The sequence below is a fragment of the Doryrhamphus excisus genome, chromosome 7 (genome assembly GCF_030265055.1).
Source record: "Doryrhamphus excisus isolate RoL2022-K1 chromosome 7, RoL_Dexc_1.0, whole genome shotgun sequence".
NCBI lineage: Eukaryota > Metazoa > Chordata > Actinopteri > Syngnathiformes > Syngnathidae > Doryrhamphus > Doryrhamphus excisus.
Window position 1 is genome coordinate 13,102,930 of NC_080472.1, and position 24,038 is coordinate 13,126,967.

General features: G+C 50.2%; 51 non-coding genes and 15 pseudogenes across 51 annotated transcripts; 3 read left to right on the forward strand and 63 right to left on the reverse strand.

Annotated features, from left to right (window-relative positions):
• Nucleotides 1-787: 787 nt before the first annotated feature.
• LOC131133620 (U1 spliceosomal RNA) lies at nucleotides 788-946 on the reverse strand. The gene has a single exon (XR_009130902.1). It is a non-coding gene; the product is annotated as a U1 spliceosomal RNA (small nuclear RNA).
• Nucleotides 947-6,301: 5,355 nt separating this feature from the next.
• trnag-gcc (transfer RNA glycine (anticodon GCC)) lies at nucleotides 6,302-6,372 on the forward strand. Its single transcript has one exon. It is a non-coding gene; the product is annotated as a tRNA-Gly (tRNA).
• A 342-nt stretch (nucleotides 6,373-6,714) lies between these two features.
• On the forward strand, nucleotides 6,715-6,788 carry trnat-agu (transfer RNA threonine (anticodon AGU)). Its single transcript has one exon. It is a non-coding gene; the product is annotated as a tRNA-Thr (tRNA).
• Nucleotides 6,789-8,474: 1,686 nt separating this feature from the next.
• Nucleotides 8,475-8,547, reverse strand: trnak-uuu (transfer RNA lysine (anticodon UUU)). Its single transcript has one exon. It is a non-coding gene; the product is annotated as a tRNA-Lys (tRNA).
• A 495-nt stretch (nucleotides 8,548-9,042) lies between these two features.
• Nucleotides 9,043-9,116, forward strand: trnan-guu (transfer RNA asparagine (anticodon GUU)). Its single transcript has one exon. It is a non-coding gene; the product is annotated as a tRNA-Asn (tRNA).
• A 1,051-nt stretch (nucleotides 9,117-10,167) lies between these two features.
• LOC131133539 (5S ribosomal RNA) lies at nucleotides 10,168-10,286 on the reverse strand. The gene has a single exon (XR_009130888.1). It is a non-coding gene; the product is annotated as a 5S ribosomal RNA (ribosomal RNA).
• Nucleotides 10,287-10,398: 112 nt separating this feature from the next.
• On the reverse strand, nucleotides 10,399-10,517 carry LOC131133887 (5S ribosomal RNA). The gene has a single exon (XR_009131163.1). It is a non-coding gene; the product is annotated as a 5S ribosomal RNA (ribosomal RNA).
• A 112-nt stretch (nucleotides 10,518-10,629) lies between these two features.
• Nucleotides 10,630-10,748, reverse strand: LOC131133498 (5S ribosomal RNA). Its single transcript, XR_009130884.1, has one exon. It is a non-coding gene; the product is annotated as a 5S ribosomal RNA (ribosomal RNA).
• Nucleotides 10,749-10,860: 112 nt separating this feature from the next.
• On the reverse strand, nucleotides 10,861-10,979 carry LOC131133025 (5S ribosomal RNA). Its single transcript, XR_009130610.1, has one exon. It is a non-coding gene; the product is annotated as a 5S ribosomal RNA (ribosomal RNA).
• A 112-nt stretch (nucleotides 10,980-11,091) lies between these two features.
• LOC131133045 (5S ribosomal RNA) lies at nucleotides 11,092-11,210 on the reverse strand. Its single transcript, XR_009130629.1, has one exon. It is a non-coding gene; the product is annotated as a 5S ribosomal RNA (ribosomal RNA).
• Nucleotides 11,211-11,322: 112 nt separating this feature from the next.
• Nucleotides 11,323-11,441, reverse strand: LOC131133721 (5S ribosomal RNA). The gene has a single exon (XR_009131000.1). It is a non-coding gene; the product is annotated as a 5S ribosomal RNA (ribosomal RNA).
• A 112-nt stretch (nucleotides 11,442-11,553) lies between these two features.
• On the reverse strand, nucleotides 11,554-11,662 carry LOC131133374 (5S ribosomal RNA; annotated as a pseudogene).
• A 112-nt stretch (nucleotides 11,663-11,774) lies between these two features.
• Nucleotides 11,775-11,893, reverse strand: LOC131133350 (5S ribosomal RNA; annotated as a pseudogene).
• Nucleotides 11,894-12,005: 112 nt separating this feature from the next.
• Nucleotides 12,006-12,124, reverse strand: LOC131133888 (5S ribosomal RNA). The gene has a single exon (XR_009131164.1). It is a non-coding gene; the product is annotated as a 5S ribosomal RNA (ribosomal RNA).
• A 112-nt stretch (nucleotides 12,125-12,236) lies between these two features.
• Nucleotides 12,237-12,355, reverse strand: LOC131133616 (5S ribosomal RNA). The gene has a single exon (XR_009130897.1). It is a non-coding gene; the product is annotated as a 5S ribosomal RNA (ribosomal RNA).
• Nucleotides 12,356-12,467: 112 nt separating this feature from the next.
• On the reverse strand, nucleotides 12,468-12,586 carry LOC131133026 (5S ribosomal RNA). Its single transcript, XR_009130611.1, has one exon. It is a non-coding gene; the product is annotated as a 5S ribosomal RNA (ribosomal RNA).
• Nucleotides 12,587-12,698: 112 nt separating this feature from the next.
• LOC131133046 (5S ribosomal RNA) lies at nucleotides 12,699-12,817 on the reverse strand. Its single transcript, XR_009130630.1, has one exon. It is a non-coding gene; the product is annotated as a 5S ribosomal RNA (ribosomal RNA).
• Nucleotides 12,818-12,929: 112 nt separating this feature from the next.
• Nucleotides 12,930-13,048, reverse strand: LOC131133722 (5S ribosomal RNA). The gene has a single exon (XR_009131001.1). It is a non-coding gene; the product is annotated as a 5S ribosomal RNA (ribosomal RNA).
• A 112-nt stretch (nucleotides 13,049-13,160) lies between these two features.
• On the reverse strand, nucleotides 13,161-13,269 carry LOC131133375 (5S ribosomal RNA; annotated as a pseudogene).
• A 112-nt stretch (nucleotides 13,270-13,381) lies between these two features.
• On the reverse strand, nucleotides 13,382-13,500 carry LOC131133183 (5S ribosomal RNA). The gene has a single exon (XR_009130763.1). It is a non-coding gene; the product is annotated as a 5S ribosomal RNA (ribosomal RNA).
• Nucleotides 13,501-13,612: 112 nt separating this feature from the next.
• Nucleotides 13,613-13,731, reverse strand: LOC131133985 (5S ribosomal RNA). The gene has a single exon (XR_009131257.1). It is a non-coding gene; the product is annotated as a 5S ribosomal RNA (ribosomal RNA).
• Nucleotides 13,732-13,842: 111 nt separating this feature from the next.
• LOC131133798 (5S ribosomal RNA) lies at nucleotides 13,843-13,961 on the reverse strand. The gene has a single exon (XR_009131075.1). It is a non-coding gene; the product is annotated as a 5S ribosomal RNA (ribosomal RNA).
• Nucleotides 13,962-14,073: 112 nt separating this feature from the next.
• On the reverse strand, nucleotides 14,074-14,182 carry LOC131133456 (5S ribosomal RNA; annotated as a pseudogene).
• Nucleotides 14,183-14,294: 112 nt separating this feature from the next.
• Nucleotides 14,295-14,413, reverse strand: LOC131133832 (5S ribosomal RNA). Its single transcript, XR_009131109.1, has one exon. It is a non-coding gene; the product is annotated as a 5S ribosomal RNA (ribosomal RNA).
• Nucleotides 14,414-14,525: 112 nt separating this feature from the next.
• On the reverse strand, nucleotides 14,526-14,644 carry LOC131133027 (5S ribosomal RNA). Its single transcript, XR_009130612.1, has one exon. It is a non-coding gene; the product is annotated as a 5S ribosomal RNA (ribosomal RNA).
• A 112-nt stretch (nucleotides 14,645-14,756) lies between these two features.
• On the reverse strand, nucleotides 14,757-14,875 carry LOC131133959 (5S ribosomal RNA). The gene has a single exon (XR_009131232.1). It is a non-coding gene; the product is annotated as a 5S ribosomal RNA (ribosomal RNA).
• A 112-nt stretch (nucleotides 14,876-14,987) lies between these two features.
• Nucleotides 14,988-15,096, reverse strand: LOC131133507 (5S ribosomal RNA; annotated as a pseudogene).
• Nucleotides 15,097-15,208: 112 nt separating this feature from the next.
• On the reverse strand, nucleotides 15,209-15,317 carry LOC131133417 (5S ribosomal RNA; annotated as a pseudogene).
• Nucleotides 15,318-15,429: 112 nt separating this feature from the next.
• Nucleotides 15,430-15,548, reverse strand: LOC131133184 (5S ribosomal RNA). Its single transcript, XR_009130764.1, has one exon. It is a non-coding gene; the product is annotated as a 5S ribosomal RNA (ribosomal RNA).
• A 112-nt stretch (nucleotides 15,549-15,660) lies between these two features.
• Nucleotides 15,661-15,779, reverse strand: LOC131133903 (5S ribosomal RNA). Its single transcript, XR_009131178.1, has one exon. It is a non-coding gene; the product is annotated as a 5S ribosomal RNA (ribosomal RNA).
• A 112-nt stretch (nucleotides 15,780-15,891) lies between these two features.
• LOC131133028 (5S ribosomal RNA) lies at nucleotides 15,892-16,010 on the reverse strand. The gene has a single exon (XR_009130613.1). It is a non-coding gene; the product is annotated as a 5S ribosomal RNA (ribosomal RNA).
• Nucleotides 16,011-16,122: 112 nt separating this feature from the next.
• Nucleotides 16,123-16,241, reverse strand: LOC131133047 (5S ribosomal RNA). The gene has a single exon (XR_009130631.1). It is a non-coding gene; the product is annotated as a 5S ribosomal RNA (ribosomal RNA).
• Nucleotides 16,242-16,353: 112 nt separating this feature from the next.
• Nucleotides 16,354-16,472, reverse strand: LOC131133723 (5S ribosomal RNA). The gene has a single exon (XR_009131002.1). It is a non-coding gene; the product is annotated as a 5S ribosomal RNA (ribosomal RNA).
• Nucleotides 16,473-16,584: 112 nt separating this feature from the next.
• Nucleotides 16,585-16,693, reverse strand: LOC131133376 (5S ribosomal RNA; annotated as a pseudogene).
• Nucleotides 16,694-16,805: 112 nt separating this feature from the next.
• LOC131133185 (5S ribosomal RNA) lies at nucleotides 16,806-16,924 on the reverse strand. The gene has a single exon (XR_009130765.1). It is a non-coding gene; the product is annotated as a 5S ribosomal RNA (ribosomal RNA).
• A 112-nt stretch (nucleotides 16,925-17,036) lies between these two features.
• Nucleotides 17,037-17,155, reverse strand: LOC131133961 (5S ribosomal RNA). Its single transcript, XR_009131234.1, has one exon. It is a non-coding gene; the product is annotated as a 5S ribosomal RNA (ribosomal RNA).
• A 112-nt stretch (nucleotides 17,156-17,267) lies between these two features.
• LOC131133024 (5S ribosomal RNA) lies at nucleotides 17,268-17,386 on the reverse strand. Its single transcript, XR_009130609.1, has one exon. It is a non-coding gene; the product is annotated as a 5S ribosomal RNA (ribosomal RNA).
• Nucleotides 17,387-17,498: 112 nt separating this feature from the next.
• Nucleotides 17,499-17,617, reverse strand: LOC131133170 (5S ribosomal RNA). The gene has a single exon (XR_009130751.1). It is a non-coding gene; the product is annotated as a 5S ribosomal RNA (ribosomal RNA).
• Nucleotides 17,618-17,729: 112 nt separating this feature from the next.
• On the reverse strand, nucleotides 17,730-17,838 carry LOC131133593 (5S ribosomal RNA; annotated as a pseudogene).
• Nucleotides 17,839-17,950: 112 nt separating this feature from the next.
• LOC131133224 (5S ribosomal RNA) lies at nucleotides 17,951-18,069 on the reverse strand. Its single transcript, XR_009130802.1, has one exon. It is a non-coding gene; the product is annotated as a 5S ribosomal RNA (ribosomal RNA).
• Nucleotides 18,070-18,181: 112 nt separating this feature from the next.
• Nucleotides 18,182-18,300, reverse strand: LOC131133914 (5S ribosomal RNA). Its single transcript, XR_009131189.1, has one exon. It is a non-coding gene; the product is annotated as a 5S ribosomal RNA (ribosomal RNA).
• Nucleotides 18,301-18,412: 112 nt separating this feature from the next.
• On the reverse strand, nucleotides 18,413-18,521 carry LOC131133542 (5S ribosomal RNA; annotated as a pseudogene).
• A 112-nt stretch (nucleotides 18,522-18,633) lies between these two features.
• Nucleotides 18,634-18,752, reverse strand: LOC131133186 (5S ribosomal RNA). Its single transcript, XR_009130766.1, has one exon. It is a non-coding gene; the product is annotated as a 5S ribosomal RNA (ribosomal RNA).
• Nucleotides 18,753-18,864: 112 nt separating this feature from the next.
• On the reverse strand, nucleotides 18,865-18,983 carry LOC131133092 (5S ribosomal RNA). The gene has a single exon (XR_009130674.1). It is a non-coding gene; the product is annotated as a 5S ribosomal RNA (ribosomal RNA).
• Nucleotides 18,984-19,095: 112 nt separating this feature from the next.
• LOC131133570 (5S ribosomal RNA) lies at nucleotides 19,096-19,204 on the reverse strand (annotated as a pseudogene).
• Nucleotides 19,205-19,316: 112 nt separating this feature from the next.
• LOC131133834 (5S ribosomal RNA) lies at nucleotides 19,317-19,435 on the reverse strand. The gene has a single exon (XR_009131110.1). It is a non-coding gene; the product is annotated as a 5S ribosomal RNA (ribosomal RNA).
• A 112-nt stretch (nucleotides 19,436-19,547) lies between these two features.
• On the reverse strand, nucleotides 19,548-19,666 carry LOC131133086 (5S ribosomal RNA). Its single transcript, XR_009130668.1, has one exon. It is a non-coding gene; the product is annotated as a 5S ribosomal RNA (ribosomal RNA).
• Nucleotides 19,667-19,778: 112 nt separating this feature from the next.
• LOC131133962 (5S ribosomal RNA) lies at nucleotides 19,779-19,897 on the reverse strand. Its single transcript, XR_009131235.1, has one exon. It is a non-coding gene; the product is annotated as a 5S ribosomal RNA (ribosomal RNA).
• A 112-nt stretch (nucleotides 19,898-20,009) lies between these two features.
• LOC131133895 (5S ribosomal RNA) lies at nucleotides 20,010-20,128 on the reverse strand. Its single transcript, XR_009131171.1, has one exon. It is a non-coding gene; the product is annotated as a 5S ribosomal RNA (ribosomal RNA).
• Nucleotides 20,129-20,240: 112 nt separating this feature from the next.
• LOC131133490 (5S ribosomal RNA) lies at nucleotides 20,241-20,349 on the reverse strand (annotated as a pseudogene).
• A 112-nt stretch (nucleotides 20,350-20,461) lies between these two features.
• Nucleotides 20,462-20,580, reverse strand: LOC131133187 (5S ribosomal RNA). Its single transcript, XR_009130767.1, has one exon. It is a non-coding gene; the product is annotated as a 5S ribosomal RNA (ribosomal RNA).
• Nucleotides 20,581-20,692: 112 nt separating this feature from the next.
• Nucleotides 20,693-20,801, reverse strand: LOC131133377 (5S ribosomal RNA; annotated as a pseudogene).
• A 112-nt stretch (nucleotides 20,802-20,913) lies between these two features.
• Nucleotides 20,914-21,032, reverse strand: LOC131133014 (5S ribosomal RNA). The gene has a single exon (XR_009130599.1). It is a non-coding gene; the product is annotated as a 5S ribosomal RNA (ribosomal RNA).
• A 111-nt stretch (nucleotides 21,033-21,143) lies between these two features.
• On the reverse strand, nucleotides 21,144-21,262 carry LOC131133656 (5S ribosomal RNA). Its single transcript, XR_009130937.1, has one exon. It is a non-coding gene; the product is annotated as a 5S ribosomal RNA (ribosomal RNA).
• A 112-nt stretch (nucleotides 21,263-21,374) lies between these two features.
• LOC131133457 (5S ribosomal RNA) lies at nucleotides 21,375-21,483 on the reverse strand (annotated as a pseudogene).
• A 112-nt stretch (nucleotides 21,484-21,595) lies between these two features.
• On the reverse strand, nucleotides 21,596-21,714 carry LOC131133835 (5S ribosomal RNA). Its single transcript, XR_009131111.1, has one exon. It is a non-coding gene; the product is annotated as a 5S ribosomal RNA (ribosomal RNA).
• Nucleotides 21,715-21,826: 112 nt separating this feature from the next.
• On the reverse strand, nucleotides 21,827-21,945 carry LOC131133221 (5S ribosomal RNA). Its single transcript, XR_009130800.1, has one exon. It is a non-coding gene; the product is annotated as a 5S ribosomal RNA (ribosomal RNA).
• Nucleotides 21,946-22,057: 112 nt separating this feature from the next.
• Nucleotides 22,058-22,176, reverse strand: LOC131133048 (5S ribosomal RNA). Its single transcript, XR_009130632.1, has one exon. It is a non-coding gene; the product is annotated as a 5S ribosomal RNA (ribosomal RNA).
• Nucleotides 22,177-22,288: 112 nt separating this feature from the next.
• On the reverse strand, nucleotides 22,289-22,407 carry LOC131133724 (5S ribosomal RNA). The gene has a single exon (XR_009131003.1). It is a non-coding gene; the product is annotated as a 5S ribosomal RNA (ribosomal RNA).
• Nucleotides 22,408-22,519: 112 nt separating this feature from the next.
• Nucleotides 22,520-22,628, reverse strand: LOC131133379 (5S ribosomal RNA; annotated as a pseudogene).
• Nucleotides 22,629-22,740: 112 nt separating this feature from the next.
• Nucleotides 22,741-22,859, reverse strand: LOC131133188 (5S ribosomal RNA). The gene has a single exon (XR_009130768.1). It is a non-coding gene; the product is annotated as a 5S ribosomal RNA (ribosomal RNA).
• Nucleotides 22,860-22,971: 112 nt separating this feature from the next.
• Nucleotides 22,972-23,090, reverse strand: LOC131133158 (5S ribosomal RNA). The gene has a single exon (XR_009130739.1). It is a non-coding gene; the product is annotated as a 5S ribosomal RNA (ribosomal RNA).
• Nucleotides 23,091-23,201: 111 nt separating this feature from the next.
• LOC131133657 (5S ribosomal RNA) lies at nucleotides 23,202-23,320 on the reverse strand. The gene has a single exon (XR_009130938.1). It is a non-coding gene; the product is annotated as a 5S ribosomal RNA (ribosomal RNA).
• A 112-nt stretch (nucleotides 23,321-23,432) lies between these two features.
• LOC131133459 (5S ribosomal RNA) lies at nucleotides 23,433-23,541 on the reverse strand (annotated as a pseudogene).
• Nucleotides 23,542-23,653: 112 nt separating this feature from the next.
• On the reverse strand, nucleotides 23,654-23,772 carry LOC131133836 (5S ribosomal RNA). Its single transcript, XR_009131112.1, has one exon. It is a non-coding gene; the product is annotated as a 5S ribosomal RNA (ribosomal RNA).
• A 112-nt stretch (nucleotides 23,773-23,884) lies between these two features.
• LOC131133254 (5S ribosomal RNA) lies at nucleotides 23,885-24,003 on the reverse strand. Its single transcript, XR_009130831.1, has one exon. It is a non-coding gene; the product is annotated as a 5S ribosomal RNA (ribosomal RNA).
• Between the last annotated feature and the right edge of the window lie 35 nt (nucleotides 24,004-24,038).

Genomic DNA, 24,038 nt, shown 5'->3' on the forward strand with positions numbered 1-24,038 from the left:
AAACTATTGGCAAAGTCGCAACGTAAATAGGGATTGTGCTCAAACCCAGGCTTGAACCACGGACCTTTAAATCTTAATTCTCGCACTCGCCCGACTGAGCGATTCAGCTGCAAAGGTGGTGTTCCACTTTTTCAGTAGAGGCTAAAAGAGGGGCCAGGGTGAAGCTGTGTTTCTGCCACATGTGTTGCTGTGTACCTGGCCCAGTGTGTTCTCATCTTGGGTTGGTATGTCCCCATGCTGGTAATGTGGGGTCGACTCTTCTCCACCTGAACCGGGACTTGAACCCTGGACAATCAGATTAAAAGTCTGATGCTCTAACAACTGAGCTATCCAGGGCCTTGATGAATGAGGACAACTCACAAGGCAAAATCTTCTGGCATACTGTACTTGACCTTGCAGAGAGAAAACACAGAATACAAACAACAACACGATTACGGCTATAAGCTATCCTTTTTTAGGTGAGAACCATGAACTCCTACTCAGAGGTGCGGATTGCTCATTCTCGCTGCTTCAAATTTGCCTGCGAGCAAACCTTGAACTTTAGACTCAGATCAATCGAAATGGTTGCCGACGCCCCTTTCTCTGTCTTGTCGCCGTTTCTCATTGAGGTTTCCTGACTGAGAGCAGATCGGCCTCATGGCTGGTTGGTTGTCTCCCGCGGACGGGCAGACATTTTCAGCAAGCATTGGTAGTGCTGGGCTGGTCGTTTCTTGCTTGGTCTGGCTGCACTCGCAAGCCAAGGAGCTCAGCGCGGTGCTGCACCTGCCTCTTGTCTTAAACACAGGATAAGGGGAGAGCGCGAACACAGTCCCCCACTACCACAAATTATGCAGTCGAGATTCCCACGTTTGGGGAATTCGCAGAGGTCAGCTCAACCCATGTGCAATGGCTCGACCCTGGGTGAACCACCTTCTTGATCATGGTATCTCCCCTGCCAGGTAAGTATGAGTTGCACCGGTCTCGCCCGGACTAGTCTCTCGCACATGCCACATGCTAAGTGGTGGTCTCATCAGGTCGCCCACAACAAGCCCAGCCACTGGACGTACTCTGAGTTAAATTCAAAATCATTTCCAGTGAGGTTAATTTCCAATAATTGTAAAAGTTGTTTCTGGGGTCTTGTCCTGTCAGGGTATTCATCAAATATGTATTTGACAGCTTCTAGGCCCCTCTTGGTATCGATATTCGTGTACATATTGTCCACGTCTAGCGAAAAAAATAAGAAATTTAATTTTTTTGGACTAACTCGACAAAATTGTAGGTATCTTTCACATAAGCCAAATGTTTGTTGGAGAGTGGGTTAAGATAGAAGTCAATAAATATAGCCGTACCATATGTTTCACTACCACAATCCGATACAATTGGTCTACCCGGGGGATGTGGTGTGGGGGATTCCAAGTCTCGGGTTTTGATGGATTTTTGATAGATGAGTTCTTTGATGATTTTTCGAACTAGGGGTATCGTTTGTGTATACATGGGTTGTGTAAGTTTTTTATAAGTGGGGTCCCCTGATTGTCTTTGTCCCTCCCAGACGTACTGTTCTCTGCTAAGAATTACTATAGATGATCCCTTGTCCACCGGTTTGATAACTATGGAGCTATCCCTATTCAATTCCTTTAGTGCGGCTCTTTCCCTTTTGGTTAGGTTATCCTTTTCCTCAGGTTTTTGTTCGGCTAGTTCCCTATCTTTTCTAATTAGGGTGTGTAGGGCGGGGGAGATTGTGTTAAGTGGGGGGGGGGGGGCAAATCGAGGGGGGATGGAACTTTGGCTATGCACTTTTTTCTTCTTCTTCTCTACCGAAAAATTCAATAAGTCTAAGCCGTCTATGATATTCTTGCACATCCCAAAGTAGTCTTTTGTGTTTTTCCAATTTATAATTCTTGTTTTCTGATTGGGTAGGTATAAAAGGTAGGCCTTTGGATAACAGGGATAATTGTGCTCCGGATGGATTGAAACTGGGGGATAACACTTTAACATTTTGGCAATTTAGTGAAACTTGGGACCCCCCAGGGACTTTGTCCTTTGGGGGCCTACAAGTTTAAAAATCGTGTCCAATGCCTGAGCATTGCTTCAGCAGTGGACGTGGTCTGGGTATGCAGTCTGGGTCTGTGTGGAACAGATTGTCCTGCAGAAGCGGGATGGACGGTAGTCTATCCTCAATATACTCATTGAGGGTTCTCAGTAGGCATTAGTATGGTGAGTGGTTAACTAATGGGATGAAAACTGCCGCCTCCAGGAAGACCCGCTTGGCCTCTTTCCAAAGTGCCTGCAACTGCCTGGAGGTGGTCTCTTTGAATTTCTGAGTTCTACTGTTGATCCCGAAGGACAACACCAGTTATTCCACCTTGGTGTGAATGACTGCCTTGGTGAGTAGCGCCTCGGCTACTCCTAAAGGTGGCCCCGCGGAAAGCTGTCAACCTGCAGTTCTGGGAAGTCATGTGGTGGGAACCGGGACACGTTAGAATCTCCCAGGATGACAAATTTCTTCCACACGGTAAGTTTCCGGTTGACCATTTTCCTGGTGGTGTTCCAATGTCGCTGGACCAGTTGCTTTAGGCTCCCGCCAATTGAGCCGGACATAGAGCTGTCGAAACTGATGTCCGCCAGCAGCTCTTCCCATTGGCCTTCTTTTTCCACAGGTGATTTCGTTGGCGGCGTGGAAGTCAGCAGTGGGGTGTCGTCAAGTAAGTTCTCTGACTCTGTTGCCGGGGAGGAGGCCGGGTCCATGGGGGAAACCACTTCCCCTCGCGCCATCAGGTCCAGGTGCAGGGACAGCTGGTCCTCGTACTCGTCGGGTTCCTCTTGTTGGCAAGTAATGCAACACGAACCACGTCTGCAGTTGTCGGGAAAGGGTGCTCTTGTTTATTTAATACAGCACTTATATAGACCTCATGAACAATAACGATGACGTGGATTTCCAGAATTCAGTCCCTATCTGGTCATGCCTCCTGACTGGACCTAAGTATTTTGGCAGAACATCTTGGACTCCAAACATCCGAAAACATCTTGTGTAACAATCAGGTCAGGTTGGCCTCCCCAAGTCACGTAGCCCTCTTAAGTTCAACTAGAGTTTACCAAGAAGAAAAGTCATATGCAATGTGCAAAAGAGTAGTCATTTTACAATATATTCCCCCCTTTTGGGGGTACCAAACTCCCAAAACAACAAATAATGTCTCTTGGTCCAGTCTTGGCCCCTTGGCACGTTACCATTTCCGAAGAGAATTCACATATGACATTCAAGGGGATCTCGCTGCCCTCCTGGAACATGGGCCTGGGGAAGGGGAAGTGTTGTGGTCTGGGATTCAAGGCCCAGGGCGAGAGCAGAATTGGTTAAGAGCAATGTTTCTGCTCACATTTTCACCGCCCAGAGGATTATTGTGCCTCTGTACAAACGGTGTTGGCCATCTTCAGTCCCTTTCTTCGACCACCCGCCGATGGTCAGCACGATGTCATCTGGAGGGACCCTTTGTAATGAGGGGCTCCTTTCGTCGAGATGAGGTGGTGACTTGCCACATCACATGTAGGAGGAGGGCGGTCCTCCGGAATGGCTCAGTCGGCGGGTTCCCTTGGTTGGCGCCAACTTCGCTGGAACATTCCCTTCCTAACTCTGACCCTATGCTTACTATTTGAGTGTCTGGTGACTATTGCAATTTATGAGTTACATAAATAACATATCCACTACACCCTTTAATATATAAATGGAATCTAACTGCAAAACAAATCTAAACAAAACACACCTTTGTGTCTATAGTGACCGTGTAAAGTCCTTAATGCTCTAAAGTACTGTATAAGGCAACTGGAATAGTGAGTGACTGATATACTCCTAACATAGTAAGTAGTGCTGAACAACTGAACCAGTACACGTGTTACTACTGATTGACTGGTATTACCCACACTTATTAACTGTAAGTGAGTGCATTGTTGTTCAGTCCCGTCAAGTCCCTTGCCCTTCTAGATCAGTCCTGTCCATGGCATGGCGGTTTCTCAAGCAATATCAGCATAGTTCGTGGAGAGGACTCGCATAGTGACTTAAAGATGGTGATGTTCAGCTCCAGGTCCGGCTCCCTTGCCAATCATAGCAACAGTCATACCTCATGGCTCATCGAGTCCTCTGAGTCAGTGCCATCATCCTCACGATCGTCCGGATTGGGAAATAGGTAAGGCTGCTCAACCACCTTATAGGGTCCCAATCGTCTTGGCTCGTGCCACTTTCGCCTGTACACTTTGATGTACACCTGGTTGCCTGGCACCACCAAGTCACCTTTGTCGACTCAGGAACCCTGTTTTTCTCCTGCACATAGATAGCTCCATGTATGGCAGTTAACATATTTTATATAGTCAATTCATTTTGCAACTGCTCAAGTGGGGGCCCTTTATAAGGCCCTCTCAAATGCAGTGCTGGCATGGGTCGACCCGTAAGCATCTCATGCGGTGTTAGATGTGTAATTCTGTTAGTTTGCATGCGATAGCTCATTAATGCAATTGTTAGTGCATCCGCACAATTTAACTTTGCGCAAGCACAGATTTTATTGAGCTTGGCTTTGAGTGTCCCATTTACTCGTTCTACCATTCCCTGGGACTGGGGATGATAGACAAACCCGAACCTTTGTTTTATTCGCAGTTGTTGTACAATATGGTTTGGGTTTGGGTTAGGGTTAGGCTAACCCTACTTTTTGCACGAACGCCGGACCATTGTCTGAACTTATTTCTGATGGTTAGGATGAACTTTTTATAATACAATTTATACACGATCTCTCGTACCATTGGCATTGTCTGCCGAACAATTGGATTTTGTAGTTTTCTATATCTTTGATCGTTCAGCTGTCGATAAACCTCTTGGGTGTACTGTTCTCGTCCCAAAATCACCACCGCGCTCTCTTTATCTGCTGGTTTGATTACGATTTGTCTGTTTGTTCTTAATTCTTTTAAAGCTTTGGCCTCGGCCCTGGAAATGTTCATCTTTTCGCGTCTTGCCCGCATGATTTGGCTGAACGCTTCCAAATCCTGAACCACGGACCTTTAAATCTTAATTCTCGCACTCGCCCAACTGAGCGATTTCAGCTGCAAAGGTGGGGTTCCACTTTTTCAGTAGAGGCTAAAAGAGGGGCCAGGGTGAAGCTGTGTTTCTGCCACATGTGTTGCTGTGTACCTGGCCCAGTGTGTTCTCATCTTGGGTTGGTATGTCCCCATGCTGGTAATGTGGGGTTGACTCTTCTCCACCTGAACCGGGACTTGAACCCTGGACAATCAGATTAAAAGTCTGATGCTCTACCAACTGAGCTATCCAGGGCCTTGATGAATGAAGACAACTCACAAGGCAAAATCTTCTGGCATACTGTACTTGACCTTGCAGAGATGAAGAAGCCCCTGTCCCAAAATGGCCACCTCCAAGATCGACAGAGGTCTTAAACTGACCACATGGACAAGCCTAATATCTTCTGGACAAAGGTTGAGCCAATCACCTGAACATTAAACTTTTGATCTGAGTGTCCGGGATTCAAGTCCCTGTTCAGGTGACCAGGTGGCCACGAGCCCTCCAACTAATGCACCTGCAGTTTAAGGCTATGTTCTGGATTATCAGTGTTTCGCCAGGAGTAAAATTGGGTCGAGCGAGAAGTCCTTTCAGGCAAGAAAACAACAAAAAGCAACACACACCAGCCGTGACTCAGACAAAACACGGAGCGCCGTCTGATGACGTCGGGAGTGTCGTCCCCATGCAACTGGGAGCCAGTCGCCTTTCGTCAGTGGAGAGGAGTCACCGTCAACGCCTGTGGCTGTGCCTGTACTGTGGGAGTCCTACACACAATTTCCCGCTGTCCAGTTCGCCCAGCACGCCAACGCTCTTCCTCCACCAGGGATATTCCCCAGCTGCTGGCACTGCCCGCTCCAACCACACCGGCTGCGTCATCCGCTTTGGTGGGCCGACTTCTGGTGGAAGGTACGATATCCTGGGCGGGGGAAGCTTCTCCTACCACAGCATTAATTGACTCTGGGGCGGACGAGAACTTCATTGATAGCGGACTGGTCAGTTCTCTCAACATTCCTACTGTTGAGCTTGTCCCCCACAAGAATTTCCGCTCGCTAGATGAACATCACCTGGCATGCATTACGCATCAGATGTGCGCCACATCCTTGGTGCTGCCGGGTAACCACCACAAGGTCACAATTTTTTTTCTTATGCCCTCTCGCTCAGCTCTGTTAGTACTCGGCCTCCCCTGGCATCCTGTGCGTCATTCAGCGCCACTTTGCAGAGGCACATCCACTCGACAATTTAATTTGTTCTCCGACAGTGTTTCCCAATGTGGCATTGGTGGTTCAGTGGTAGAATTCTCGCTTGCCAAGCGGGAGGCCCGGGTCCGATTCCCGGCCAATGCAGTATATCTCAGCTTATACCTTTCTTTAGAGCTCATGTTGTAAAAGTACAAAGGCTCTTTTCCTGCTAAAGGGCAGTATTCAGAATGACACCTGAAACGTAACAGACCGGACCACCGGAGAGTTAAGGTGGACAGCACTTAGTGAAACCTGACTGCAGTCATGCTGTTGTAGTCTCTGTCGCGCAATTGGTCAGCCCGTTTGGCTGTTAACTGAGAGGTTGGTGGTTCGAGCCCACCCAGGGACTCTCAATTCACACATTTGTTGGACTTTGGACTCCCTCCCTTGTATGAACATTTTTCCCCATTGGCGAACTGTTTTTGTGTTGGTGCCAGATGCACTGCTGGCACTGTGGCTAAGCTGGTCAAAGTGCCTGTCTAGTAAACAGGAGATCCTGGGTTCAAATCCCAGCAGTGCCTGGGTGCTCGGTCAGTGAAACTTTGGCAGCTGATTTGTGAACCATGTACTTCTTTTTGTCACTTGCCCTTCAAGAACGAATTGACGTTGCATCCACAGCTGACGTGATTGTTGTGGATCCCATTACGCCAGAAGGTGCTTGAATCCAAAGAGTATGACATTGTGATGTGTTGTCATTCAGCGCCACTTTGCAGAGGCTCATCCACTTGACAGTTGAATTTTTTTTCTCTTACAGTGTGTCCCCACGTGGCATTGGTGGTTCAGTGGTAGAATTCTCACTTGCCAAGCGGGGGCCGCACGCGTGTTGTTGACATTTGCTGCCAGCCAATCAGGATGCGACACAGACGTCAGACAAGCAAAGAGACTCGCCTGCCACGCGGGCATGATTACCATTACCATTACCATCTATCAGGGATGGCAACTGAATTAAGAATCAATGCCAGAAACCTGCCACAGGATTTCAGATAATGTTTTGATGCAGACTGGTCATGATGCCTCTGATTCATTCAATTAATTAATTAATTAATTAAAATTAACTAAACCACTACCTGTGAGAGGTAAGGTACACCATTGCTCTAAACATTGATAGAATAGTTAGTAATGGAGTTAGTAGTGAATAACTAACAATGCTTGTGGGGATTTTTTTGGTGTTGGACATCTTTCAGATAAATAAACATGCAAACTAACCCGGGAACATCATGGCTGTTCCTGGCAAATGAACATAACAGGAGGGTTAAGATGACTACACTTCCAAAGTTCTCAGCTATGAGTGAACCTCTCGCTCCTTTGTTCCCTGAGAAACTAGGTTGGGTGTGGAATTGATCAAACATCAAGAAGACCACATCAATTCAAAAAAATTAAAAAGTGATATCGTGGCAGAAAAATGCCCGGTTAGCTCAGTCGGGACAGCATGAGACTCTTAATCTCAGGGTCGTGGGTTCGAGCCCCACATTGGGCGGTTCAGCTCTTTTGGTGATACATCTTAAAGATTTCTTTCCTGTGGAAAATTCTGCAACATGCGGAAAACATTTCATTCGAAGTACACAAAAACAAATCCCATTCTTGTAGGACCACAAATGGTAGAGCGCTCACTTCGCATGTGAGATGAAGTGGAATCGATGTCAGTTATGTCAGTCAGGATTTGGTCAAGGTTGTTGTGTGGTTTTGGCATGGATAAGGCTATGTATCTAAATTTAGGAGGAGTCCATGGTCTGTAAACATACTGAGGTACTCCCACTGCTGTTGCGGAACTTGCGGGACCTTGCAAATTTCCCCACTGAGGGACGAATGAAGGCATATCTTATCTTCTACCATAGGGTAGGCTTTTGGCAAGAAGTAGGATTCTTAATCCTACTTCTTGCCATTCTTAATGCTTTCCCAAGTTCCAACATTTCCTTGGGAGCGAGTTTGATAACCGAGCCCACCCAGGGACTCTCAATTCACACGTGTTGGACTTTGGACTCCCTCCCTTGTATGAACATTTTTCCCCATTGGCGAACTGTTTTTTTGTGTTGGTGCCAGATGCACAGCTGGCGCTGTGGCTAAGCTGGTCAAGGTGCCTGTCTCGCACTGTATCTTCAATTTAATTATTGAGAATGGCGTTTACCCACAGTCCTGGAAGATCGCAAAGGTGCTTGGTCGAAAAGGTTTACTTAAACAAGTTATTCAGGGAAGGGGCCTACCTTGACCGCCTGAACAGGGACTTGAACCCTGGACCCTCAGATTAAAAGTCTGATGCTCTACCAACTGAGCTATCCAGGCCTTTATGGAATGAGGACAACTCACAAGGTAAAATCTTCTGGCATACTGTACTTGGCCTTGCAGAGATGAGAGCTTCTTCTCTGGCTCTCAACAAAGGCGGTCGCATCTTTCCCCTCTCCTCCCTATCCCCTATCTTCCCTGCTTTGTTGTTCCCTGTCCATCCTGTCGATGTAGTTTGACTTGATTCTTTGTCACGCAGTCTGAAATTGGCAAACTGAGAAATTCTGATTGAGTGACCAATGCAGTCTGTCTATTTTAATACATTTCGTCTCAACTCATGTTGAAAAAGGGCAGAGCCATTTCCCTGAGAGCACAAGACCCCTGGATTGTACCCTAAAATACTTTGCGTTCATCAAAGAGTAAAGCTGGTGTCCTGGTTTGCAATGCCTCGATTGTTACACCAGAAGGTGCGAGTCACATCCAAAACAAAGGGCATGCTGGACGCATAGCATGTGTTAGTATGGCTTCAACTGAACAGAAGTTGGCAGCGTGTGCGTCTCTGTGGCGCAATCGGTCAGCGCGCTCGGCTGTTAACCGGGAGGCTGGTGGTTCGAGCCCACCCAGGGACGTTCTCTGGATGTCACCAGTGTCACTGTTCATTCATGTTTGCGCTCCACTCTTGCACAGCACTTGTGTGGTTCCCAATTGGCAAACTGCGTGTCAATGACTTTTCAAAAGCACATTCCAGCTTCCATGGTCTAACACATTTGATCAGAAGTTAGGTTGATCACGTCACAGATTTCAGTTTGTTTCTGCACAGGTCTGGTGAAACACAGAAGCTCTGCTTGAAAATATTATCTTTTGCAAAAGCGCCAGCCAGGATTATAGATTAAGAGACGACGGAATGCTTTTATGTTAAAAGGAATCAAGTCAAACCCCATCAACTGGTAAGCAGGGGCCCTTAAGAGAAGACACTGTATACTGTTGTGATTTTTTGACAGACATGTCTAGTAAACAGGAGATCCTGGGTTCAAATCCCAGCAGTGCCTTCTCTGTGTTTCAGCAGCTCCTATGCTGTTATTTAAAAGAAATGTTGTTCTTCTTCTGTTGAATAAAGACCCATCATTTCTGATGTCATATGTAGTATACATGTCACATGTACTACAATGCTCCCTACAAAGACAATACCCTTGCGTATTTGGACATTTGCAGGTTTAAGAAAACAGACCACATTACCCAAATATCTTCTGGACAAAAGAGTGGTCAGACAAGACAAAGTTTGAGCCAGTCACCTGAACATTAGACTTTTGATCTGAGTGTCCGGGATTCAGGTGACCAGTGATAGGGTCTGAGGTCCACTTGCAAACGCCTCCTTTTTGCCCACAAAATACAAGGGCAACAGGACAATCCCTTGGTACTTTATGGAAACAATGTGAGGTGCCTGGCTTTTAACTAGAAGTGGAAAGACTTGTGTAGCCCCTCACACAAACCATGTGTCTTCCTCCCATGCACATGTTGCCAGCTGATCCTTGACATCAGCAAAATTTTGGTTCTAGGACAATGGGGTCACCTGCCCCCATTGGTCTTTTCCAAGGAGTCACGGTGGCCGAGAGGTTAAGACGTTGGACTCGAAATCCAATGGGGTTTCCCCGCACAGGTTGGAATCCTGAAACCATAAAAGGCTTACAGCACCTGGTATTCCCAGTCGGTCTCCCATCCAAGTACTAACCAGGCCTGCCCCTGTTTAGCTTCCGAGATCGGACGGGATCGGGCGTTTTCAGGGTAGTATGGCCGTAAGCTGCCAGGTCAACTGAAAAGATCCTATTTGAAGGCGACGCAGGCCAAAAGAGACTCCAGGAAAAAGTGTCAAACAGCGCCCTCTGCTGTCAGGCAAGAGCAGAAACCATAAAAAAATTACAGCACCTGGTATTCCCAGGCGGTCTCCCATCCAAGTACTAACCAGGCCCGCCCCTGCTTAGCTTCCGAGATCGGACGAGATCGGGCGTTTTCAGGGTAGTATGGCCGTAAGCTGCCAGGCCAACTGAAAAGATCCTATCTGAAGGCGACGCAGGCCAAACTAGACTCCAGCAAAAAGTGTCAAACAGCGCCCTCTGCTGTCAGGCAAGAGCAGAAACCATAAAAAGCTTACAGCACCTGGTATTCCCAGGCGGTCTCCCATCCAAGTACTAACCAGGCCCACCCCTGCTTAGCTTCCGAGATCGGACGAGATCGGGCGTTTTCAGGGTAGTATGGCCGTAAGCTGCCAGGTCAACTGAAAAGATCTTATTTGAAGGCGACGCAGGCCAAACTAGACTCCAGCAAAAAGTGTCAAACAGCGCCCTCTGCTGTCAGGCAAGAGCAGAAACCATAAAAAGCTTACAGCACCTGGTTTTTCCAGGCGGTCTCCCATCCAAGTACTAACCAGGCCCGCCCCTGCTTAGCTTCCGAGATCGGACGAGATCGGGCGTTTTCAAGGTAGTATGGCCGTATGCTGCCAGGGCTACTAAAAAGATCCTATTTGAAGGCGACCCAGGCCAAATTAGACTCCAGCAAAAAGTGTCAAACAGCGCCCTCTGCTGTCAGGCAAGAGCAGAAACCATAAAAAGCTTACAGCACCTGGTATTCCCAGGCGGTCTCCCATCCAAGTACTAACCAGGCCCGCCGCTGCTTAGCTTCTGAGATCTGACGAGATCGGGCGTTTTCAGGGTAGTATGGCCGTAAGCTGCCAGGACAACTGAAAAGATCTTATTTGAAGGCGACGCAGGCCAAACTAGACTCCAGCAAAAAGTGTCAAACAGCGCCCTCTGCTGTCAGGCAAGAGCATAAACTATAAAAAGCTTACAGCACCTGGTATTCCCAGGCGGACTCCCATCCAAGTACTAACCAGGCCCGCCCCTGCTTAGCTTCCGAGATCGGACGAGATCGGGCGTTTTCAGGGTAGTATGGCCGTAAGCTGCCAGGGCAACTGAAAAGATCCTATTTGAAGGCGACGCAGGCCAAACTAGACTCCAGCAAAAAGTGTCAAACAGCGCCCTCTGCTGTCAGGCAAGAGCAGAAACCATAAAAAGCTTACAGCACCTGGTATTCCCAGGCGGTCTCCCATCCAAGTACTAACCAGGCCCGCCCCTGCTTAGCTTCCGAGATCGGGCGTTTTCAGGGTAGTATGGCCGAAAGCTGCCAGGTCAACTGAAAAGATCCTATTTGAAGGCGACGCAGGCCAAAATAGACTCCAGCAAAAAGTGTCAAACAGCGCCCTCTGCTGTCAGGCAAGAGCAGAAACCATAAAAAGCTTGCAGCACCTGGTATTCCCAGGCGGTCTCCCATCCAAGTAATAACCAGGCACGCCCCTGCTTAGCTTCCGAGGTCCGACGAGATCGGGCGTTTTCAGGGTAGTATGGCCGTAAGCTGCCAGGGCAACTGAAAAGATCCTATTTGAAGGCGACGCAGGCCAAACTAGACTCCAGCAAAAAGTGTCAAACAGCGCCCTCTGCTGTCAGGCAAGAGCAGAAACCATAAAAAAATTACAGCACCTGGTATTCCCAGGCGGTCTCCCATCCAAGTACTAACCAGGCCCGCCCCTGCTTAGCTTCCGAGATCGGACGAGATCGGGCGTTTTCAGGGTAGTATGGCCGTAAGCTGCCAGGCCAACTGAAAAGATCCTATCTGAAGGCGACGCAGGCCAAACTAGACTCCAGCAAAAAGTGTCAAACAGCGCCCTCTGCTGTCAGGCAAGAGCAGAAACCATAAAAAGCTTACAGCACCTGGTATTCCCAGGCGGTCTCCCATCCAAGTACTAACCAGGCCCACCCCTGCTTAGCTTCCGAGATCGGACGAGATCGGGCGTTTTCAGGGTAGTATGGCCGTAAGCTGCCAGGTCAACTGAAAAGATCTTATTTGAAGGCGACGCAGGCCAAACTAGACTCCAGCAAAAAGTGTCAAACAGCGCCCTCTGCTGTCAGGCAAGAGCAGAAACCATAAAAAGCTTACAGCACCTGGTTTTTCCAGGCGGTCTCCCATCCAAGTACTAACCAGGCCCGCCCCTGCTTAGCTTCCGAGATCGGACGAGATCGGGCGTTTTCAAGGTAGTATGGCCGTATGCTGCCAGGGCTACTAAAAAGATCCTATTTGAAGGCGACCCAGGCCAAATTAGACTCCAGCAAAAAGTGTCAAACAGCGCCCTCTGCTGTCAGGCAAGAGCAGAAACCATAAAAAGCTTACAGCACCTGGTATTCCCAGGCGGTCTCCCATCCAAGTACTAACCAGGCCCGCCGCTGCTTAGCTTCTGAGATCTGACGAGATCGGGCGTTTTCAGGGTAGTATGGCCGTAAGCTGCCAGGACAACTGAAAAGATCTTATTTGAAGGCGACGCAGGCCAAACTAGACTCCAGCAAAAAGTGTCAAACAGCGCCCTCTGCTGTCAGGCAAGAGCATAAACTATAAAAAGCTTACAGCACCTGGTATTCCCAGGCGGACTCCCATCCAAGTACTAACCAGGCCCGCCCCTGCTTAGCTTCCGAGATCGGACGAGATCGGGCGTTTTCAGGGTAGTATGGCCGTAAGCTGCCAGGGCAACTGAAAAGATCCTATTTGAAGGCGACGCAGGCCAAACTAGACTCCAGCAAAAAGTGTCAAACAGCGCCCTCTGCTGTCAGGCAAGAGCAGAAACCATAAAAAGCTTACAGCACCTGGTATTCCCAGGCGGTCTCCCATCCAAGTACTAACCAGGCCCGCCCCTGCTTAGCTTCCGAGATCGGGCGTTTTCAGGGTAGTATGGCCGAAAGCTGCCAGGTCAACTGAAAAGATCCTATTTGAAGGCGACGCAGGCCAAAATAGACTCCAGCAAAAAGTGTCAAACAGCGCCCTCTGCTGTCAGGCAAGAGCAGAAACCATAAAAAGCTTGCAGCACCTGGTATTCCCAGGCGGTCTCCCATCCAAGTAATAACCAGGCCCGCCCCTGCTTAGCTTCCGAGGTCCGACGAGATCGGGCGTTTTCAGGGTAGTATGGCCGTAAGCTGCCAGGGCAACTGAAAAGATCCTATTTGAAGGCGACGCAGGCCAAACTAGACTCCAGCAAAAAGTGTCAAACAGCGCCCTCTGCTGTCAGGCAAGAGCAGAAACCATAAAAAGCTTACAGCACCTGGTATTCCCAGGCGGTCTCCCATCCAAGTACTAACCACGCCCGCCCCTGCTTAGCTTCCGAGATCGGACGAGATCGGGCGTTTTCAGGGTAGTATGGCCGTAAGCTGCCAGGACAACTGAAAAGATCTTATTTGAAGGCGACGCAGGCCAAACTAGATCCAGCAAAAAGTGTCAAACAGCGCCCTCTGCTGTCAGGCAAGAGCAGAAACTATAAAAAACTTACAGCACCTGGTATTCCCAGGCGGTCTCCCATCCAAGTACTAACCAGGCCCACCCCTGCTTACCTTCCGAGATCGGACGAGATCGGGCGTTTTCAGGGTAGTATGGCCGTAAGCTGCCAGGGCAACTGAAAAGATCCTATTTGAAGGCGACGCAGGCCAAATTAGACTCCAGCAAAAAGTGTCAAACAGCGCCCTCTGCTGTCAGGCAAGAGCAGAAACCATAAAAAGCTTACAGCACCTGGAATTCCCAGGCGGTCTCCCATCCAAGTATTAAACAGGCCCGCCCCTGCTTAGCTTCCGAGATCGGGCGTTTTCAGGGTAGTATGGCCGTAAGCTGCCAGGACAACTGAAAAGATCTTATTTGAAGGCGACGCAGGCCAAACTAGACTCTAGCAAAAAGTGTCAAACAGCGCCCTCTGCTGTCAGGCAAGAGCAGAAACCATAAAAAGCTTACAGCACCTGGTATTCCCAGGCGGTCTCCCATCCAAGTACTAACCAGGCCCGCCCCTGCTTAGCCTCCGAGATCGGACGAGATCGGGCGTTTTCAGGGTAGTATGGCCGTAAGCTGCCAGGGCAACTGAAGAGATCCTATTTGAAGGCGACGCAGGCCAAAGTAGACTCCAGCAAAAAGTGTCAAACAGCGCCCTCTGCTGTCAGGCAAGAGCAGAAACCATAAAAAGCTTACAGCACCTGGTTTTTCCAGGCGGTCTCCCATCCAAGTACTAACCAGGCCCGCCCCTGCTTAGCTTCCGAGATCGGACGAGATCGGGCGTTTTCAAGGTAGTATGGCCGTATGCTGCCAGGGCTACTAAAAAGATCCTATTTGAAGGCGACGCAGGCCAAATTAGACTCCAGCAAAAAGTGTCAAACAGTGCCCTCTGCTGTCAGGCAAGAGCAGAAACCATAAAAAGCTTACAGCACCTGGTATTCCCAGGCGGTCTCCCATCCAAGTACTAACCAGGCCCGCCGCTGCTTAGCTTCCGAGATCTGACGAGATCGGGCGTTTTCAGGGTAGTATGGCCGTAAGCTGCCAGGACAACTGAAAAGATCTTATTTGAAGGCGACGCAGGCCAAACTAGACTCCAGCAAAAAGTGTCAAACAGCGCCCTCTGCTGTCAGGCAAGAGCATAAACTATAAAAAGCTTACAGCACCTGGTATTCCCAGGCGGACTCGCATCCAAGTACTAACCAGGCCCGCCCCTGCTTAGCTTCCGAGATCGGGCGTTTTCAGGGTAGTATGGCCGTAAGCTGCCAGGGCAACTGAAAAGATCCTATTTGAAGGCGACGCAGGCCAAACTAGACTCCAGCAAAAAGTGTCAAACAGCGCCCTCTGCTGTCAGGCAAGAGCAGAAACCATAAAAAGCTTACAGCACCTGGTATTCCCAGGCGGTCTCCCATCCAAGTACTAGCCAGGCCCGCCCCTGCTTAGCTTCCGAGATCGGGCGTTTTCAGGGTAGTATGGCCGAAAGCTGCCAGGTCAACTGAAAAGATCCTATTTGAAGGCGACGCAGGCCAAAATAGACTCCAGCAAAAAGTGTCAAACAGCGCCCTCTGCTGTCAGGCAAGAGCAGAAACCATAAAAAGCTTGCAGCACCTGGTATTCCCAGGCGGTCTCCCATCCAAGTAATAACCAGGCCCGCCCCTGCTTAGCTTCCGAGGTCCGACGAGATCGGGCGTTTTCAGGGTAGTATGGCCGTAAGCTGCCAGGGCAACTGAAAAGATCCTATTTGAAGGCGACGCAGGCCAAACTAGACTCCAGCAAAAAGTGTCAAACAGCGCCCTCTGCTGTCAGGCAAGAGCAGAAACCATAAAAAGCTTACAGCACCTGGTATTCCCAGGCGGTCTCCCATCCAAGTACTAACCAGGCCCGCCCCTGCTTAGCTTCCGAGATCGGACGAGATCGGGCGTTTTCAGGGTAGTATGGCCGTAAGCTGCCAGGACAACTGAAAAGATCCTATCTGAAGGCGACGCAGGCCAAACTAGACTCCAGCAAAAAGTGTCAAACAGCGCCCTCTGCTGTCAGGCAAGAGCAGAAACCATAAAAAGCTTACAGCACCTGGTTTTTCCAGGCGGTCTCCCATCCAAGTACTAACCAGGCCCGCCCCTGCTTAGCTTCCGAGATCGGACGAGATCGGGCGTTTTCAAGGTAGTATGGCCGTATGCTGCCAGGGCTACTAAAAAGATCCTATTTGAAGGCGACGCAGGCCGAATTAGACTCCAGCAAAAAGTGTCAAACAGCGCCCTCTGCTGTCAGGCAAGAGCAGAAACCATAAAAAGCTTACAGCACCTGGTATTCCCAGGCGGTCTCCCATCCAAGTACTAACCAGGCCCGCCGCTGCTTAGCTTCTGAGATCTGACGAGATCGGGCGTTTTCAGGGTAGTATGGCCGTAAGCTGCCAGGACAACTGAAAAGATCTTATTTGAAGGCGACGCAGGCCAAACTAGACTCCAGCAAAAAGTGTCAAACAGCGCCCTCTGCTGTCAGGCAAGAGCATAAACTATAAAAAGCTTACAGCACCTGGTATTCCCAGGCGGACTCCCATCCAAGTACTAACCAGGCCCGCCCCTGCTTAGCTTCCGAGATCGGACGAGATCGGGCGTTTTCAGGGTAGTATGGCCGTAAGCTGCCAGGGCAACTGAAAAGATCCTATTTGAAGGCGACGCAGGCCAAACTAGACTCCAGCAAAAAGTGTCAAACAGCGCCCTCTGCTGTCAGGCAAGAGCAGAAACCATAAAAAGCTTACAGCACCTGGTATTCCCAGGCGGTCTCCCATCCAAGTACTAACCAGGCCCGCCCCTGCTTAGCTTCCGAGATCGGGCGTTTTCAGGGTAGTATGGCCGAAAGCTGCCAGGTCAACTGAAAAGATCCTATTTGAAGGCGACGCAGGCCAAAATAGACTCCAGCAAAAAGTGTCAAACAGCGCCCTCTGCTGTCAGGCAAGAGCAGAAACCATAAAAAGCTTGCAGCACCTGGTATTCCCAGGCGGTCTCCCATCCAAGTAATAACCAGGCCCGCCCCTGCTTAGCTTCCGAGGTCCGACGAGATCGGGCGTTTTCAGGGTAGTATGGCCGTAAGCTGCCAGGGCAACTGAAAAGATCCTATTTGAAGGCGACGCAGGCCAAACTAGACTCCAGCAAATAGTGTCAAACAGCGCCCTCTGCTGTCAGGCAAGAGCAGAAACCATAAAAAGCTTACAGCACCTGGTATTCCCAGGCGGTCTCCCATCCAAGTACTAACCAGGCCCGCCGCTGCTTAGCTTCCGAGATCTGACGAGATCGGGCGTTTTCAGGGTAGTATGGCCGTAAGCTGCCAGGACAACTGACAAGATCTTATTTGAAGGCGACGCAGGCCAAACTAGACTCCAGCAAAAAGTGTCAAACAGCGCCCTCTGCTGTCAGGCAAGAGCATAAACTATAAAAAGCTTACAGCACCTGGTATTCCAAGGCGGACTGCCATCCAAGTACTAACCAGGCCCGCCCCTGCTTAGCTTCCGAGATCGGACGAGATCGGGCGTTTTCAGGGTAGTATGGCCGTAAGCTGCCAGGGCAACTGAAAAGATCCTATTTGAAGGCGACGCAGGCCAAACTAGACTCCAGCAAAAAGTGTCAAACAGCGCCCTCTGCTGTCAGGCAAGAGCAGAAACCATAAAAAGCTTACAGCACCTGGTATTCCCAGGCGGTCTCCCATCCAAGTACTAACCAGGCCCGCCGCTGTATAGCTTCCGAGATCTGACGAGATCGGGCGTTTTCAGGGTAGTATGGCCGTAAGCTGCCAGGACAACTGAAAAGATCTTATTTGAAGGCGACGCAGGCCAAACTAGACTCCAGCAAAAAGTGTCAAACAGCGCCCTCTGCTGTCAGGCAAGAGCATAAACTATAAAAAGCTTACAGCACCTGGTATTCCCAGGCGGACTCCCATCCAAGTACTAACCAGGCCCGCCCCTGCTTAGCTTCTGAGATCGGGCGTTTTCAGGGTAGTACGGCCGAAAGCTGCCAGGTCAACTGAAAAGATTCTATTTGAAGGCGACGCAGGCCAAAATAGACTCCAGCAAAAAGTGTCAAACAGCGCCCTCTGCTGTCAGGCAAGAGCAGAAACCATAAAAAGCTTGCAGCACCTGGTATTCCCAGGCGGTCTCCCATCCAAGTAATAACCAGGCCCGCCCCTGCTTAGCTTCCGAGGTCCAACGAGATCGGGCGTTTTCAGGGTAGTATGGCCGTAAGCTGCCAGGGCAACTGAAAAGATCCTATTTGAAGGCGACGCAGGCCAAACTAGACTCCAGCAAAAAGTGTCAAACAGCGCCCTCTGCTGTCAGGCAAGAGCAGAAACCATAAAAAGCTTACAGCACCTGGTATTCCCAGGCGGTCTCCCATCCAAGTACTAACCAGGCCCGCCCCTGCTTAGCTTCCGAGATCGGACGAGATCGGGCGTTTTCAGGGTAGTATGGCCGTAAGCTGCCAGGACAACTGAAAAGATCCTATTTGAAGGCGACGCAGGCCAAACTAGACTCCAGCAAAAAGTGTCAAACAGCGCCCTCTGCTGTCAGGCAAGAGCAGAAACCATAAAAAGCTTACAGCACCTGGTATTCCCAGGCGGTCTCCCATCCAAGTACTAAGCAGGCCCGCCCCTGCTTAGCTTCCGAGATCGGGCGGTTTCAGGGTAGTATGGCCGAAAACTGCCAGGTCAACTGAAAAGATCCTATTTGAAGGCGACGCAGGCCAAAATAGACTCCAGCAAAAAGTGTCAAACAGCGCCCTCTGCTGTCAGGCAAGAGCAGAAACCATAAAAAGCTTGCAGCACCTGGTATTCCCAGGCGGTCTCCCATCCAAGTAATAACCAGGCCCGCCCCTGCTTAGCTTCCGAGGTCCGACGAGATCGGGCGTTTTCAGGGTAGTATGGCCGTAAGCTGCCAGGGCAACTGAAAAGATCCTATTTGAAGGCGACGCAGGCCAAACTAGACTCCAGCAAAAAGTGTCAAACAGCGCCCTCTGCTGTCAGGCAAGAGCAGAAACCATAAAAAGCTTACAGCACCTGGTATTCCCAGGCGGTCTCCCATCCAAGTACTAACCACGCCCGCCCCTGCTTAGCTTCCGAGATCGGACGAGATCGGGCGTTTTCAAGGTAGTATGGCCGTATGCTGCCAGGGCTACTAAAAAGATCCTATTTGAAGGCGACGCAGGCCAAATTAGACTCCAGCAAAAAGTGTCAAACAGCGCCCTCTGCTGTCAGGCAAGAGCAGAAACCATAAAAAGCTTACAGCACCTGGAATTCCCAGGCGGTCTCCCATCCAAGTATTAAACAGGCCCGCACCTGCTTAGCTTCCGAGATCGGGCGTTTTCAGGGTAGTATGGCCGTAAGCTGCCAGGACAACTGAAAAGATCTTATTTGAAGGCGACGCAGGCCAAACTAGACTCCAGCAAAAAGTGTCAAACAGCGCCCTCTGCTGTCAGGCAAGAGCAGAAACCATAAAAAGCTTACAGCACCTGGTATTCCCAGGCGGTCTCCCATCCAAGTACTAACCAGGCCCGCCCCTGCTTAGCCTCCGAGATCGGACGAGATCGGGCGTTTTCAGGGTAGTATGGCCGTAAGCTGCCAGGGCAACTGAAGAGATCCTATTTGAAGGCGACGCAGGCCAAAGTAGACTCCAGCAAAAAGTGTCAAACAGCGCCCTCTGCTGTCAGGCAAGAGCAGAAACCATAAAAAGCTTACAGCACCTGGGTTTTCCAGGCGGTCTCCCATCCAAGTACTAACCAGGCCCGCCCCTGCTTAGCTTCCGAGATCGGACGAGATCGGGCGTTTTCAAGGTAGTATGGCCGTATGCTGCCAGGGCTACTAAAAAGATCCTATTTGAAGGCGACGCAGGCCAAATTAGACTCCAGCAAAAAGTGTCAAACAGCGCCCTCTGCTGTCAGGCAAGAGCAGAAACCATAAAAAGCTTACAGCACCTGGTATTCCCAGGCGGTCTCCCATCCAAGTACTAACCAGGCCCGCCGCTGCTTAGCTTCCGAGATCTGACGAGATCGGGCGTTTTCAGGGTAGTATGGCCGTAAGCTGCCAGGACAACTGAAAAGATCTTATTTGAAGGCGACGCAGGCCAAACTAGACTCCAGCAAAAAGTGTCAAACAGCGCCCTCTGCTGTCAGGCAAGAGCATAAACTATAAAAAGCTTACAGCACCTGGTATTCCCAGGCGGACTCCCATCCAAGTACTAACCAGGCCCGCCCCTGCTTAGCTTCCGAGATCGGACGAGATCGGGCGTTTTCAGGGTAGTATTGCCGTAAGCTGCCAGGGCAACTGAAAAGATCCTATTTGAAGGCGACGCAGGCCAAACTAGACTCCAGCAAAAAGTGTCAAACAGCGCCCTCTGCTGTCAGGCAAGAGCAGAAACCATAAAAAGCTTACAGCACCTGGTATTCCCAGGCGGTCTCTCATCCAAGTACTAACCAGGCCCGCCCCTGCTTAGCTTCCGAGATCGGGCGTTTTCAGGGTAGTATGGCCGAAAGCTGCCAGGTCAACTGAAAAGATCCTATTTGAAGGCGACGCAGGCCAAAATAGACTCCAGCAAAAAGTGTCAAACAGCGCCCTCTGCTGTCAGGCAAGAGCAGAAACCATAAAAAGCTTGCAGCACCTGGTATTCCCAGGCGGTCTCCCATCCAAGTAATAACCAGGCCCGCCCCTGCTTAGCTTCCGAGGTCCGACGAGATCGGGCGTTTTCAGGGTAGTATGGCCGTAAGCTGCCAGGGCAACTGAAAAGATCCTATTTGAAGGCGACGCAGGCCAAACTAGACTCTAGCAAAAAGTGTCAAACAGCGCCCTCTGCTGTCAGGCAAGAGCAGAAACCATAAAAAGCTTACAGCACCTGGTATTCCCAGGCGGTCTCCCATCCAAGTACTAACCAGGCCCGCCCCTGCTTAGCTTCCGAGATCGGGCGTTTTCAGGGTAGTATGGCCGAAAGCTGCCAGGTCAACTGAAAAGATCCTATTTGAAGGCGACGCAGGCCAAAATAGACTCCAGCAAAAAGTGTCAAACAGCGCCCTCTGCTGTCAGGCAAGAGCAGAAACCATAAAAAGCTTGCAGCACCTGGTATTCCCAGGCGGTCTCCCATCCAAGTACTAACCACGCCCGCCCCTGCTTAGCTTCCGAGATCGGACGAGATCGGGCGTTTTCAGGGTAGTATGGCCGTAAGCTGCCAGGACAACTGAAAAGATCTTATTTGAAGGCGACGCAGGCCAAACTAGATCCAGCAAAAAGTGTCAAACAGCGCCCTCTGCTGTCAGGCAAGAGCAGAAACTATAAAAAACTTACAGCACCTGGTATTCCCAGGCGGTCTCCCATCCAAGTACTAACCAGGCCCACCCCTGCTTAGCTTCCGAGATCGGACGAGATCGGGCGTTTTCAGGGTAGTATGGCCGTAAGCTGCCAGGGCAACTGAAAAGATCCTATTTGAAGGCGACACAAGCCAAACTAGACTCCAGCAAAAAGTGTCAAACAGCGCCCTCTGCTGTCAGGCAAGAGCAGAAACCATAAAAAGCTTACAGCACCTGGAATTCCCAGGCGGTCTCCCATCCAAGTATTAAACAGGCCCGCCCCTGCTTAGCTTCCGAGATCGGGCGTTTTCAGGGTAGTATGGCCGTAAGCTGCCAGGACAACTGAAAAGATCTTATTTGAAGGCGACGCAGGCCAAACTAGACTCCAGCAAAAAGTGTCAAACAGCGCCCTCTGCTGTCAGGCAAGAGCAGAAACCATAAAAAGCTTACAGCACCTGGTATTCCCAGGCGGTCTCCCATCCAAGTACTAACCAGGCCCGCCCCTGCTTAGCCTCCGAGATCGGACGAGATCGGGCGTTTTCAGGGTAGTATGGCCGTAAGCTGCCAGGGCAACTGAAGAGATCCTATTTGAAGGCGACGCAGGCCAAATTAGACTCCAGCAAAAAGTGTCAAACAGCGCCCTCTGCTGTCAGGCAAGAGCAGAAACCATAAAAACCTTACAGCACCTGGTTTTTCCAGGCGGTCTCCCATCCAAGTACTAACCAGGCCCGCCCCTGCTTAGCTTCCGAGATCGGACGAGATCGGGCGTTTTCAAGGTAGTATGGCCGTATGCTGCCAGGGCTACTAAAAAGATCCTATTTGAAGGCGACGCAGGCCAAATTAGACTCCAGCAAAAAGTGTCAAACAGCGCCCTCTGCTGTCAGGCAAGAGCAGAAACCATAAAAAGCTTACAGCACCTGGTATTCCCAGGCGGTCTCCCATCCAAGTACTAACCAGGCCCGCCGCTGCTTAGCTTCTGAGATCTGACGAGATCGGGCGTTTTCAGGGTAGTATGGCCGTAAGCTGCCAGGACAACTGAAAAGATCTTATTTGAAGGCGACGCAGGCCAAACTAGACTCCAGCAAAAAGTGTCAAACAGCGCCCTCTGCTGTCAGGCAAGAGCATAAACTATAAAAAGCTTACAGCACCTGGTATTCCCAGGCGGACTCCCATCCAAGTACTAACCAGGCCCGCCCCTGCTTAGCTTCCGAGATCGGACGAGATCGGGCGTTTTCAGGGTAGTATGGCCGTAAGCTGCCAGGGCAACTGAAAAGATCCTATTTGAAGGCGACGCAGGCCAAACTAGACTCCAGCAAAAAGTGTCAAACAGCGCCCTCTGCTGTCAGGCAAGAGCAGAAACCATAAAAAGCTTACAGCACCTGGTATTCCCAGGCGGTCTCCCATCCAAGTACTAACCAGGCCCGCCCCTGCTTAGCTTCCGAGATCGGGCGTTTTCAGGGTAGTATGGCCGAAAGCTGCCAGGTCAACTGAAAAGATCCTATTTGAAGGCGACGCAGGCCAAAATAGACTCCAGCAAAAAGTGTCAAACAGCGCCCTCTGCTGTCAGGCAAGAGCAGAAACCATAAAAAGCTTGCAGCACCTGGTATTCCCAGGCGGTCTCCCATCCAAGTAATAACCAGGCCCGCCCCTGCTTAGCTTCCGAGGTCCGACGAGATCGGGCGTTTTCAGGGTAGTATGGCCGTAAGCTGCCAGGGCAACTGAAAAGATCCTATTTGAAGGCGACGCAGGCCAAACTAGACTCCAGCAAATAGTGTCAAACAGCGCCCTCTGCTGTCAGGCAAGAGCATAAACCATAAAAAGCTTACAGCACCTGGTATTCCCAGGCGGTCTCCCATCCAAGTACTAACCACGCCCGCCCCTGCTTAGCTTCCGAGATCGGACGAGATAGGGCGTTTTCAGGGTAGTATGGCCGTAAGCTGCCAGGACAACTGAAAAGATCTTATTTGAAGGCGACGCAGGCCAAACTAGATCCAGCAAAAAGTGTCAAACAGCGCCCTCTGCTGTCAGGCAAGAGCAGAAACTATAAAAAACTTACAGCACCTGGTATTCCCAGGCGGTCTCCCATCCAAGTACTAACCAGGCCCACCCCTGCTTAGCTTCCGAGATCGGACGAGATCGGGCGTTTTCAGGGTAGTATGGCCGTAAGCTACCAGGGCAACTGAAAAGATCCTATTTGAAGGCGACACAGGCCAAACTAGACTCCAGCAAAAAGTGTCAAACAGCGTCCTCTGCTGTCAGGCAAGAGCAGAAACCATAAAAAGCTTACAGCACCTGGAATTCCCAGGCGGTCTCCCATCCAAGTATTAAACAGGCCCGCCCCTGCTTAGCTTCCGAGATCGGGCGTTTTCAGGGTAGTATGGCCGTAAGCTGCCAGGACAACTGAAAAGATCTTATTTGAAGGCGACGCAGGCCAAACTAGACTCCAGCAAAAAGTGTCAAACAGCGCCCTCTGCTGTCAGGCAAGAGCAGAAACCATAAAAAGCTTACAGCACCTGGTATTCCCAGGCGGTCTCCCATCCAAGTACTAACCAGGCCCGCCCCTGCTTAGCCTCCGAGATCGGACGAGATCGGGCGTTTTCAGGGTAGTATGGCCGTAAGCTGCCAGGGCAACTGAAGAGATCCTATTTGAAGGCGACGCAGGCCAAATTAGACTCCAGCAAAAAGTGTCAAACAGCGCCCTCTGCTGTCAGGCAAGAGCAGAAACCATAAAAAGCTTACAGCACCTGGTTTTTCCAGGCGGTCTCCCATCCAAGTACTAACCAGGCTCGCCCCTGCTTAGCTTCCGAGATCGGACGAGATCGGGCGTTTTCAAGGTAGTATGGCCGTATGCTGCCAGGGCTACTAAAAAGATCCTATTTGAAGGCG